The sequence below is a fragment of the Oncorhynchus keta genome, chromosome 32, assembly GCF_023373465.1.
Source record: "Oncorhynchus keta strain PuntledgeMale-10-30-2019 chromosome 32, Oket_V2, whole genome shotgun sequence".
Lineage (NCBI taxonomy): Eukaryota > Metazoa > Chordata > Actinopteri > Salmoniformes > Salmonidae > Oncorhynchus > Oncorhynchus keta.
In genome coordinates this window covers 13,019,251-13,033,274 of record NC_068452.1, presented here as the reverse complement: position 1 = coordinate 13,033,274, position 14,024 = coordinate 13,019,251, and the positions used below count along the sequence as shown (strand labels likewise).

The 14,024-nt window shown below is 46.4% G+C and overlaps 2 protein-coding genes and 1 pseudogene across 2 annotated transcripts in view; all 3 read right to left on the bottom strand.

Moving 5' to 3' along the window:
* Positions 1–14,024, bottom strand: part of LOC118365129 (zinc finger protein 501-like) — a 309,516-nt gene that overhangs the window by 41,974 nt on the left and 253,518 nt on the right. The window lies entirely within an intron of this gene.
* Positions 1–14,024, bottom strand: part of LOC118365138 (zinc finger protein ZFP2-like) — an 81,975-nt pseudogene that overhangs the window by 6,355 nt on the left and 61,596 nt on the right.
* LOC118365096 (zinc finger protein 501-like) overlaps positions 4,453–14,024 on the bottom strand; it is a 117,788-nt gene continuing 108,216 nt past the window's right edge. Inside the window, exon 3 of the mRNA XM_052490208.1 lies at positions 4,453–5,586. The gene's annotated coding sequence lies outside the window, so the exon portion shown is untranslated. The remainder of the gene's footprint in view (positions 5,587–14,024) is intronic.

Sequence of the window (14,024 nt, the reverse complement as noted above, 5' to 3'; positions counted from 1 at the left end):
GCGAAACAACTTCCAACAGGCGCAGGTCCTAATCCAGGCACTTGTCATCTCCCGTCTGGATTACTGCAACTCGCTGTTGGCTGGGCTCCCCTGCCTGTGCCATTAAACCCCTACAACTCATCCAGAACGCCGCAGCCCGTCTGGTGTTCAACCTTCCCAAGTTCTCTCACGTCACCCCGCTCCTCCGCTCTCTCCACTGGCTTCCAGTTGAAGCTCGCATCCGCTACAAGACCATGGTGCTTGCCTACGGAGCTGTGAGGGGAACGGCACCTCAGTACCTCCAGGCTCTGATCAGGCCCTACACCCAAACAAGGGCACTGTGTTCATCCACCTCTGGCCTGCTCGCCTCCCTACCACTGAGGAAGTACAGTTCCCGCTCAGCCCAGTCAAAACTGTTCGCTGCTCTGGCTCCCCAATGGTGGAACACACTCCCTCACGACGCCAGGACAGCGGAGTCAATCACCACCTTCCGGAGACACCTGAAACCCCACCTCTTTAAGGAATACCTAGGATAGGATAAAGTAATCCTTCTCACCCCCCTTAAAATATTTAGATGCACTATTGTAAAGTGGCTGTTCCACTGGATGTCATAAGGTGAATGCACCAATTTGTAAGTCGCTCTGGATAAGAGCGTCTGCTAAATGACTTAAATGTAAATGTAAACTTTGTTCGACATTTGAAGCTGCACAAAGAATGGTAAGTCGTGGCTAATATAGCGGACAGCTATACAACATTTTCTTTTGCTAGTATAGCATGTAGGCTAACGTAACATTAAATCAATGAGACTCCACACAGTCAGTCAGTGCGGGAACATGAACATTGCACCCAAGATTGAGCAACAACTGGCCAGGGATTTGGTAGCCTAAATCCTGCCTGTTGTTACTGCTGTTCGTAAAACCATTGACATACGTTAGCCTACTGTAACCACACACAGAGGTGTGTGTGTGTGTGTTAAGGTTGGGCGATTGTGTACAAGCCTACATTGCCTGATTGCGCCCCATAGCTTGTCTTGACTTGGGACTTGAGTGCTAAGGCTTGAGACTTACTTGTGACTTGTAAAACAATGACTTTGTCCCACCTCTGGTATATACTGTATTCTATCCAAATTCTACTGTATCTTAGCCTATGTATTACTCATCTCATATGTATATACTGTATTCTATCCTATTGTTCTGTATATGTCTTTGGCGCTCTGACATTACTCATCCATATATTTATATATTCGGTAGCATTTAGTTATATATTACTGCACTGTTGGAGCTATGAACACAAGCATTTAGTTAGATATTACTGCACTGTTGGAGCTAGGAACACAACCATTTAGTTAGATATTACTGCACTGTTGGAGCTATGAACACAACCATTTAGTTAGACATTACTACACTGTTGGAGCTAGGAACACAACCATTTAGTTAGATATTACTGTTGGAGCTAGACACACAAGCATTTAGTTAGATATTACTGTTGGAACTAGAAACACAAGCATTTAGTTAGATATTACTGCACTGTTGGAGTTAGAAACACAAGCATTTAGTTACACCCGCAATATCATCTGTATGTGACAAATAACATTTGATTTGATATGGTCATTTGTGTAAAATGTACTTTTCCACACTCTTTACATTGCTGATGCATATTCAGACTTTGTCAAAGGCCCATCCTGGTAGATCTGAACCTAATGCAGCTTGGAGTGATCAGATGACAGAAGTCACATTTAGATGCCAGGTGTAACTGAGGCCATAGATGCTCCATATCCGTTACTTTGAGTGTTTTATATATGACTGAATGTGTTTATTTCTGTGTTGCAGGGGCAGTCAAGAAATGGAACGGCAAGGCCACAGAACATGACAAAAGCAGAGCTGTGGGAGACCACCTCAAGCCCCTGGTAGAGCCGGGGGTGGTGTTTACCACTACACCACACGTTCAGCAGGCTGGAAAAGTGGGATTGATACTGTTTTTCATACCAAGAGGGACCAAGAGTCTGTCGATTGGTCAATCGTTGGGTTCATTTGTTGAAATCAAATCAAGCTTTATTTATACAGCCCATTTCAGACATGGATGCAACACAATGGCTTCACAGGAAAAAAACAAAATGAAAATAAAACAAAAATATTTAGTACACAACAAACAGAAGATAAACAACTGAAAGACTAATGAACATTACGTAAATTCCATTGATTAAAATATTAATTGGATGCAATATCCAACCCAAAATATTAGCATGTTTTTAGGAGGGGTTCTGAAGGACACTATGGGGGTGTCCACTGGAAGTTGACTAGTAACAACAATTGGGACATAAAAGACACCCACCATGAGACCCACTAAATCTGCCCAAGAAGAGGGAAACAAAAGAAAAACCCACACCAAACATAAAGACAGGAAGTAAACCAAAAAGGTGGTTAAAATAATTTATTACAATCAATACCATTCATACTATTACAAAATCATAATTCTCATTCATTCTTAATTAATTCTATTTACAAAAACATCAAACAAAAACAAACCTCAGGGGAGCATCGTCCCTCCCCGTCATACCTAACCAATACCTAACCCTTTCCCTATCTCCCCTTCCCTAATCTATCCCCTAACCAAACTCACTCTAACACTCCCAGCCCTAAACCCCCTTTCCACCTCTCCCGTGCCGCATGCTTCCCCCACTTCCTCTCCTCCCTCTTCATCCTCCCCCTCAAATGACCTTCCACCCTTCTCACTATCCCTTCCACCCCCAATCTCTCCCTGTCTTGACTAAATTCTGCCTGGCTTCCCACAGTCCCTTTTAAAGAGACTCATGAGAAGCCAGAGCAGAAACCTGTCCCTATCCGTTCCCTTTGCTTACGCCTCTCTCTAGCCTAGCCCATGTCAAAACAAAATCCCTCCTAACCACACCTAGCATCACCCGTGCCCTAGCCCATACTAGTCCGGCACAGGCACAGTCCCAGAAGGCATGGCGCACAGTCTCCTCCCTGCCACAAGCAGATCTTGGACAGGTGGGGGATCACACCACACTATACCGGTACAAGATGGAAAGTACCGGCAAGCACTTATGGAGGCCCAACCAATTCAGGTCCTTGAGCCTGTTGTCCAGGCCCCGCGCCTGCACTCCCTCCCAGACCACTGACGAGATGCCCGCTACAGGCGCAGGACTCCCTGCCTGCCTGACCTCTTCGTACAGGTGCCTGTGATCTAAACCTACTCGGGCAACTTCAACCTCGGGGTGCGCACGCACAGCTGTTCCGCCCGAGGACCCGCGTTAGACCACACCATTACGCTTCTCGCCTGGTACGAGAAGAACACCCGCAGGAGGTAACCGGACGGGTGTATCACTGGCTGAGCAAGCTCCGCTAACAAGAAAGAAAGTCCAGCTTGAGGGGGAAATGTGGTACCCCCCTACCTCCCTCCCCGATGGGACAGATCATGCCTGCCCTGGCGACCCACTCGCACCTGCCACTCCACATAAACTGAAACACAAGCCTCACTAGAGGCCTCCTCAGACAAGCCGGCAATGGGTAGATGTACGCCAAATACAAAAGAGACGGCAACACATCCACCTTTAGGACCAGGACTTTGCCCATAAAAGACAAATACCTAGCCTTCCACATTGCTAGCTTCCTCTGTACCACTGCGATACGCATGTTCCAGTTTAGCGTCGCTGAGCCGGAGGTCTCAAAATGAACCCCGAGAATCCTCAGGGCCCCTTCGCAGAGAGATAAACCCCCAGACACATCCGTTCTACTGCGCCATCTTCCGAAAAACTTGACGGAAGACTTTGCATGGTTCAGAACTGCTCCCGACGCTCGGGTGAAATCCCCAAAGAGTCCTTGCACAACAGCAAGGAAGTGTCGTCGGCGTACTGCGTCATCTTAACACGCAGCCCACCACTTCCAGGGATCAACAAGCCTTCCACCCCTGTGTCTGCCCTAATGGCAGCCCCCAGAGGCTCCATGTACAGAACGAAGAGGAGAGCCGAGAGTGGGCATCCCTGCCTGACCCCAGACAAGAGGTCAAAAACGTCACCTAAATGACTATTTACACTAACTCGGCACCCCGCTCCGACATATAATATAATGTACGAATCCATCCTATAAACTTCTACCCAAATCCTAATCTACCTAACACCCTGAATAGAAAAGATCTATTCACGCGATCAAAAGCTTTCGCCTGATCTAGCGCTGCTACCATTAAAGGCAGCCCTCTATCTTCAACCCAAGCGATGGAATCCCTGATCAACTGTAGGTTCCATCTTATAGAGCGGCCCTCTACCCCGCATGTCTGATCCTCGTGGACGACGTAGGGAAGGGCTGTGCGCAACCGGTCTGCTAAAACCTTTGCAAGAATCTTGTAATCTACGCACAGCATGGTCAAAGGGCGCCAGTTGCCAAGGTCAGTTGCTTCCCCCTTCTTATAAAGAAGTAACAGCACACCAACAGCCATTGATACCCCCGGGACCCCTGTCTCAAGGATGGCCTTCAAAACTTCGAGAACCACTGGTCCAAGTATACCCCAAAACTTGAGGTAAAACTCAGCCGGCAGCCCATCCATCCCAGGCACCTTCCCTTTTCCCATCCTCCTAAGAGCGCTCTCAACCTCTTCTAGTGAGATCTGGGCCTCCATCACGTCTCTAATGTCCTCTGGCAGCCGCCGGGACAAGTGTTCTAAAAACACGTTTCCCTGCTCTACATCTATTTCCCTTTCCTTAAATAAACCTTGGAAATGATCAGTTGTCACCCTGACCATTTCCTCTGGTTTACTTACTATACTACCATTTTCTTCCCTAACTCCATGCATTACCTTCCTACTCTGCCTGGCCCTAACCGACTTAAAGAACATAGCGGAACAAGTCTCATTATGTTCTAGAAAGCCACTATGCGTACGCTCCAGGAAAGCTCGAGCCTTCTGCTCCTGCAGCTCCCTGAGCTGCGCCTTTAGGGTTGCGGATCTCTCCCAGTCAATCGACCCGCCGAGGTTGCCTGCCTCGTACTCGAGTTCAATTAACCTTTGGATACGATCCACCTCCCTCCTTTCCTCCCTTTTTTTCCCTTCTACAATGTCCTATTATAAAAGCCCTAATCCTCACTTTAACTAAATCCCACCACTCTAACACCCCCTCGCACATGGACCGGAGGCCGTCAAGCCTCCGAAAGAAACAAAAAAAATGCGTCAGCGAAAGCCTGCTCCTCCAGTATATCCCAATCTAACTTCCAGTACCCCCTACCGAAGAGGCAGACTGGCGACCCTACCTGCAGGAACATCCCGTCTTGATCCGTGAAGAAAACAGGCACCAGCCGCCCAGACAACTGACCCAAAGACCTGGATACAAAAATGTAGTCGAGCCTCCGCGCAACGCCCCTGGAGTTGCGCCATGTAGGACCGACCATTGCCGGAGTAGTGTGCAGGCCACCATCAACCAGACCATGGCAAGCCATTAGCCCAGTGATGGCGCCTGCACTGCTATCACCACCTACCCCTAAATCTATATTAAAATCCCCTCCTATCACCAAGTGCCTGTTTGTAACACACAGGGGCGCCAGACAGTCCACCATCTCCCTCCTGTCTGCCGCCACCTGTGGCCCATACACCCCAATTAACCTATATCTAGCTTCTCTATACTTGACATCTATCCCCAATACTCTACCCTGCATTATAACAAAAGTGCTCTCTACCTTAACCTCTCTGTTCCCACACAGAATCCCTACTCCTGTTGAGTGCACCCCTCCTATGCCCCAAAAAGATTCCCCCTTATCCCACTCCCTCCTAAATCTACACACATCCCCACCATCCCTCAGGTGAACCTCCTGTAAAAAACAGAAATCAAACCCCACACCCTCTAAATAACAAAAAAACGCCCTCCTTTTAACATTATCCCTTAACCCCCTAACATTTAGACTAAAAAAAAGAAACAGAACTATTCATTTAATTTTTTTTCAACAAATAAACCCCAAAAACCAAAGAAAAAACCAGGAGACTCACCCGATGCTCCCCTGGTCCATCTCCACCGGCGGGGACTTCCTCGCCACTCCTGACGCCCCCCCGTCCTCCATCCCAACCCATGACCCAGGCAGTGTGTTGGGTCCTCCCTCCCCACCCACCATCCCCCCCTCCCTGTTTGCCTCGGGGCTGCATGTAGGGGACCCCATCTCCTCAAACAGGAGTTGGGATCCCTCTAGCAAACAGTCCACCGACCCCTCACTGGAGTCATCCACTAAAATGCAAGGGGCTGAGGCAAACCGGGAGGACAAATAACCCCCCGCCACTCTCTTAGCCCCCTCCCACCCCCTCCCTCTCACTTCCTGCCAAGCTCCCCCTCTTCATCCCTTTCTTCTTTGGTGAAGGAGGTAGCGGGGAGACACAACATCCCATCCCCGCTAACTCCTCCACCAAATCCCTCATTTCGACCTCGAGGAAGCCTGGCAGGCTGTCCCCCACTCCTTCCCCCATCTCCCCCTCCCACCCCCTCCCCTCCCACCTCCATTCCTCCCTCCTTCCCCGTCACTGTCCCCGTTCCCTCTTCCACTCCTTCTCGTACCACTGTCCCCTTCTCCCTCTTCTCTGCTCCTCCACGTTCTTCCACCTTCTTTTTAATCTCTCCTTCTTTTTCCTTCTTTCCATCTTCTCGCCTCTTTCTTTTCGCCTCTTCCTTCTTCCCTTCTTCGTCCTTCTCCGTCCTTTCCCCTGTGCCATCCGTACAATCCGCATGCGTCCTCTCTTTCCTCCCCCCATCCCCCGCTCCCCCCCCCAGCTGCAGACGCGTATGACCTGTGACGAGCCGGGCAATCACGCCACAGGTGTGCTCTTGAGCCACACCCGTGGCAAGCCTTGGGCTCGTCACATTCCTTGGCCTCGTGCTCTTCCGAACCCACAAAATCGACACCTCTTGGCGCTGCACGAGGCCAGGATATGGCCATAGGCCATAGAACGCCTGCAGAACGGGGGCTGACGTGCATAGTATAGTGTTTCCCTGTCAGCCCCCAGGGAGAACATCGCCGGAGGATGGAGGTAGCCATCCACACTCTTCGGGGACTCCCTGAGTAACGCCTGGAAACCTCTCTTTCCGTTCCAGAAACCCAGGGAGTCCCTGAGGTACCTCGCTGAGGAGACATTGTCCATGTACCTCCCCAGAAAGGCCCTCACCTCTTCATCTTTCACATGCGGATTGTACATGGTTACGGTGACCACCCTGAAATTGACCACCGCTTCCTTTGCCATCTTCATTACTTCGTCATGTTTTTCTTCTTTGTGAAACGTCACATCAAAAGCCTTCTCATTCGGGTTCCCTTGAAGGCAGAGCACTTCCTTCACCTCTATCCTGAGGCATCCCATCAAAATGGTCCTTCCAAATGTCTCTCTACTCCACGTCTCCATCTCCTTTTCAGTCCAGGCAAATCGTAAGGTATTTGCCATACCAATCCCCGGAAACGATCTTGTTTGCTTGTATTGATTCATTTAAAAAATAAGCTCTCTTCAGAAAGAAGCTTCAACCTGAAATGAAAGACATCTTTAATAGAAAAAGGTGGATCAACTAAAGGTGTTGCCTCTCCACATCTATCAAGACAACTGGAGCACTGGGCCAGACACTCTTAAATATAATCTGGACCAGCTCAGGTGAAAAACCTTCCCACTAACGAGATGGACAAGCCAGCACAGGTGTAACACATACTGACTAACGAGGTAACACCAATCAGTGCTAACGAGCTTCACCTGCTAACGAGTTACACGTGCTAACGAGCTACACGTGCTAAAGTCCAACCTCAAAACATAAATGGAAAAACCAAAGCCTGGAACACCTTCCCCCTTAAGACAACAAATATATCCTATATTTTTGTTGGACAAGTTTGCTCACCACCAACAGAAAACAACTTCCATTTCACATTATAATCAACTACAATGCTTCACCAATATCAACATGGTGGCTTCTGGCGGGCAACAATTAAAAACAAGAAAAAAACACCTATTCCTAAATATTAATAAACAATCGTATGATTTTTTTTCTCCTTTTTCTAGAATCCTAAAACTCACTAGCTTCTAGAACTCTCGTCCCTTGGAACGAGCCCAAACAAAACTCAAATCAAATTGTATTAGTCACATGTGCCGAATACAAGAGTGAAATAATTCCTTACGAGCCCCGAACCAACAGTGCAGTTTCAATACGGAAAAGAATAAGAGATAAAACTCCAAATAAATTGTGATCATGGTAACACACTGGCTAAACGCAAAACACAAATCTTTTTAACTGCCCACGCCAGAGATGATCAGCAACCAAGTTGTCCTTACCACGGACAAATCTGATTTCAAGAGGAAACTCCTGCGATATCCGTAGTAACTTTCCACCTCACTGCGGAGCTTCTCTCTCTTTTCAGGGTTCACTCGATAGGCATGTTGTTGGATCGGGGCCCAGTCCCCAATGTCATCCTCTAGAACATTTGGTTTGGCACACGTGAGAATTAACCTTGATATTCTAAAAACAGGGCAACAAAAAATTGTCAGTTGGTTGCATGAATAAATATCACTACCAAATGTTACCTGAAATGTAAATATGAAATATTTGATTGCATAGTCATATTTTAAACATCTTTTCAATTACATTTTGCTTGGTGGGATAGCCCCAATGTCAAAACACAGTTTTAACGTGTCCAAATTAATAACCAATATGCAGCAACAGTTTGGGATAAATTGAAAACCTAACATGTGCTGTATGCACAAACATCTGCCACAATAATCGTATTACTTGTATTTATTTTTTTAAACAAGCTCCTTAACTGCACAAGCACCAAAAACACTGTTGTTTTGACAAGTAGCAATAAATCACTGATATCGATTAGGGGGAAATCAGGTTGTACGTGTGTCACGTCCTGACATTAGTTCCTTTTCTATGTCTCTATTTTAGGTTGGTCAGGGCGTGAGTTGGGGTGGGCATTTTATGTTTTGTTCTTGTGTTTAGATTTCTGTTTGACCTGGTATGGTTCCCAATCAGAGGCAGCTGTCAATCGTTGTCTCTGATTGAGAACCATACTTAGGTAGCCTGTTTTCCCACTTTTGTTTGTGGGTGGTTATTTTCCGTTTCAGTGTTTGCACCATACGGGACTGTTTCGGTTTTCATTTATTCTCATGTTCTTTTGTGTTCAGTGTATTAAAAGTAAATATGAACATGTACCACGCTGCGCTTTGGCCTACTCCTTCTTCCACCAACGACAACCGTTACAGAACCACCCACCAAAAGAAGACCAAGCAGCGTGAGAAGGAGGAGAAGAGCTATCTGTAGGAATGGACATGGGAAGAGCTGGAGGCAGCTAAAGCCGAGCAGCGGCGATATGAGGAGTTAGCACGGCAGTGCAACAGGCACGAAAGGCACCCCCAAAAATGTCTTGGGAGGGGAACACGGAGAGTGTGGCTAAGTCAGGTAGGAGACCTGAGCCAACTCCCCATGCTTACCGTGGCGAGTGGTTGACCGGGTCTCTTTAAGTCGGTTAGGGCCAGGCAGAGTAGGAAGGTAATGCATGGAGTTAGGGAAGAAAATGGTAGCCGTCAGAGTCTCCCGTCTGTCCTGAGCCGCCAGAGTCTCCCGTCTGTCCTGAGCCGCCAGAGTCTCCCGTCTGTCCTGAGCCGCCAGAGTCTCCCGTCTGTCCTGAGCCGCCAGAGTCTCCCGTCTGTCCTGAGCCGCCAGAGTCTCCCGTCTGTCCTGAGCCGCCAGAGTCTCCCGTCTGTCCTGAGCCGCCAGAGTCTCCCGTCTGTCCTGAGCCGCCAGAGTCTCCCGTCTGTCCTGAGCCGCCAGAGTCTCCCGTCTTATCCTGAGCCGCCAGAGCCGCCAGTCTTATCCTGAGCCGCCAGAGCCGCCAGTCTTATCCTGAGCCGCCAGAGCCGCCAGTCTTATCCTGAGCCGCCGGAGCCGCCAGCCAGCCAGGAGCCACCGGAGCCGTCAGCCAGCCAGGAGCCGCCGGAGCCGTCAGCCAGCCAGGAGTCGCCGGAGCCATCAGCCAGCCAGGAGCCATCAGTCAGCCAGGAGTCGCCGGAGTCCCCCACCTGTCCGGCGCTGCCGGAGTCTCCCGCCTGTCCGACGCTGCCGAAATCTCCCGTCCATTCAGTACCCATGGCTAGGGTACCCAGTCGGAGGTCGGCGGCGAGGGTCGCCGCTCGTAAGAGGCCACGGGGGTGGTTGAAGTGGGCTCCACGTCCCGCGCCAGAGCCGCCACCGCGGACAGAGGCCCACCCAGACCCTCCCCTATAGGTTCAGGTTTTGCGTCCGGAGTCCGCAACTTTGGGGGGAGGGGGTACTGTCAAGTTCTGACCATAGTTCTGTTATTTTATTATTTGTTTTAGTATCGTCAGGGTGTGAGTTTGGGTGCGCAGTTTATGTTGTTTTTTCTATGTTGTTTTTTGTGTTCGGCCTAGTGTGGTTCTCAATCAGAGGCAGGTGTCGTTAGTTGTCTCCGATTGAGAATCATACTTAGGTAGCCTGGGTTTCACTCTTGGTTTGTGGGTGTTTGTTTCCGTGTGAGTGTTTTGGCCACACGGTACTGTTTCCGTTTTGTAAATTTACGTTGTTATTTTTTGTTTAGTGTTCTGAGTTTGAATTAAAAATCAGCATGAACACTTACCACGCTGCACTTTGGTCCGATCCTTACTCCTCCTCAGACGAAGAGAAGGATATCCATTACACTCTCAAATTCATAGACAGAGCTGTGGATGCAAGGACTGACCATCCATGATATCATTCATGATATCAACATTATAGTTTTAACCATGTTGAGGCTACAGTGGTGGGTTACATTGTTTCTAAACATAGGAGTGAAAAAAATATTATTGTGGGTTCTGATGGGGTACAACAGTTGAACTAAGCTCATGAGGCATGTGTTATATTCTTCAAGAATCAATGGCTATAAATAAACCAATTTAAAATGTCTAAATATGGATGTAGCTATTGCAGATTTCCCCTTTAACACAACACATTAGTTCAACAACTGCAGAGTTTGTGCCTATGTTTTTAAGATCCTCTATTTTTAAGCTTCCTCCCTAAGTTTGTTTTATTCACGGCTTTAGCACACTCCACCAACCCTGATGTCCTAGTCGTGTCTGAATCATTAATTAGGAAGGCCACCAAAATTCCTGACATTTACAACTACAACATCTTCCAACAAGATAGAACTGCCAAAGGGGGCGGAGTTGCAATCTACTGCAGAGATAGCCTGCAGAGTTCTGTCATAGTATCCAGGTCTGTACCCAAACAATTCGAGCTTCTACTGTTAAAAATCTACCTTTCCAGAAACACGTCTCTCACCATTGACCCCCTTCAGCCCCGATCTGTGCCCTGGAAACCATATGTGAATTGATTGCCCCCCATCCTATCTTCAGAGTTAGTACTGTTAGGTGACCTAAACTGAGATATGCTTAACACCCCGGCCGTCCTACAATCTAAGATAGATGCCCTCAATCTCACACAAATCCGTAACCATGGGCACCCTCTACGCAGACGACACCATTCTGTATACATCTAGCCCTTCTTTGGGCACTGTGTTAATAACCTTTTGTGACTAGGGGGCAGTATTTTCATTTTTGGAGAAAAAAAACGTTCCCTTAGTAAACGGGATATTTTGTCAGGACAAGATGCTAGAATATGCATATAATTGACAGCTTAGCATAGAAAACACTCTAAAGTTTCCAAAACTGTAAAATTATTGTCTGTGAGTATAACAGAACTGATGTTGTAGGCGAAAGCCTGAGAAAAATCAGATTACTCGTTCTCCGTATTCCCGAAGGTGTCTACAGCATTGTGATGTAGTTTTACGCATTTATGTTGAAGAATACCCGTAGGCGGCTACATTGCACAAGTGGTCACCTGATGGCTCCCAGGATGACTCTCGTGTAAAATACAGAGGTAGCCATTATTCCAATCGGTCCTACTGAAAAACAAATTGTCCCGATGGATATATTATCAAATAGATATTTGAAAAACACCTTGAGGATTGATTATAAACAACGTTTGCCATGTTTCTATCGATATTATGGAGCTAATTTGGAATATTTTCCGCCGTTTTCGTGACTGCAATTTCCGGGTGATTTCTCAGCCAAACGTGAAGAACAAACAGAGCTATTTCGCCTACAAAAATAATATTTTTGGGAAAAAAGGAACATTTGTTATCTAACTGGGAGTCTCTTGAGTGAAAACATCCGAAGCTCATCAAAGGTAAACAATTTAATTTGATTGCTTTTCTGATTTCCGTGACCAAGTTACCTGCTGCTAGCTGGACAAAATGCTATGCTAGGCTATCGATAAACTTATACAAATGCTTGTCTAGCTTTGGCTGTAAAGCATATTTTGAAAACCTGAGATGACAGGGTGATTAAAGGCTAAGCTGTGTCTCAATATATTTCATTTGTGATTTTCATGAATAGGAATATTTTCTAGGAATATTTATGTCCGTTGCGTTATGCTAATTAGTGTCAGTCGATGATTACGCTCCCGCATGCCATGCCTTTGGGGAAACCGAACCCAGATATCCAGTTTCCTCCTCTTCATCTTCTTCTTCCAATGTGACAGTCATCTCCACCTCCTCCTTCACTCCAAAAACTGCATCCTCCTCTTTCTCTTCCTCCTCTTCTTTTACTGTAACATCCTCCTCCTCTTTCACTCTGAATGCGTCTTCCTCTTCTTTCACTGTAATGTCTTTCTCTTCTTCTTTCACTGTAACATCCTCACCCTCTACTTGTTTTTGTATTTTTACATCCTCTTCCTCCTCTTTCACAACAACGTTCAGCCACATACCCTCTTTCTCCGTCCAGCAGACCTCCTCTTCTTTAGCAGGAGGAGAGTAGTTTAGTGAGCTCATGGTCGGGGATGTTAGCTAGGCTAATGCTAACTTAATCAGCCCCGCTAGCTGACTAATAACAACAACACCGTAAATATGAAAGTAAATCGGATAACTAACTAGACGACAGAAGAGGGGTTAAAACACAGTGGCTAATATACACTAAAGCGTCTAAAGAGCTTTATTGGTTCGGCTATTTTGTCTAGCAAGCTACCGAGGTGGCTGACCAACTGTTGTGCTGTTGAAAGAAGCATTCCGTCCACTAGATTTTACATCACACTAGCAGTATGGCCTTAAAGCCCCACACCAGACCTAGTCTGTTCATTATATACATCTACATGATGTATTGTTACACCATGTAGGAGCAGTATAGACCTAGTCTGTTCATTATATACATCTACATGATGTATTGTTACACCATGTTAGAGCAGTATAGACCTAGTCTGTTCATTATATACATCTACATTATGTATTGTTACACCATGTTAGAGCACTATGGACCTAGTCTGTTCATTATATACATCTACATGATGTATTGTTACACCATGTTAGAGCAGTATGGACCTAGTCTGTTCATTATATACATCTACATGATGTATTGTTACACTATGTAGGAGCAGTAAAGACCTAGTCTGTTCATTATATACATCTACATGATGTATTGTTACACCATGTAGGAGCAGTATAGACCTAGTCTGTTCATTATATACATCTACATGATGTATTGTTACACCATGTTAGAGCAGTATAGACCTAGTCTGTTCATTATATACATCTACATTATGTATTGTTACACCATGTTAGAGCACTATGGACCTAGTCTGTTCATTATATACATCTACATGATGTATTGTTACACCATGTTAGAGCAGTATGGACCTAGTCTGTTCATTATATACATCTACATGATGTATTGTTACACTATGTAGGAGCAGTAAAGACCTAGTCTGTTCATTATATACATCTACATGATGTATTGTTACACCATGTAGGAGCAGTATAGACCTAGTCTGTTCATTATATACATCTACATGATGTATTGTTACACCATGTTAGAGCAGTATGGACCTAGTCTGTTCATTATATACATCTACATGATGTATTGTTACACCATGTAGGAGCAGTATAGACCTAGTCTGTTCATTATATACATCTACATGATGTATTGTTACACTATGTAGGAGCAGTAAAGACCTAGTCTGTTCATTATATACATCTACATGATGT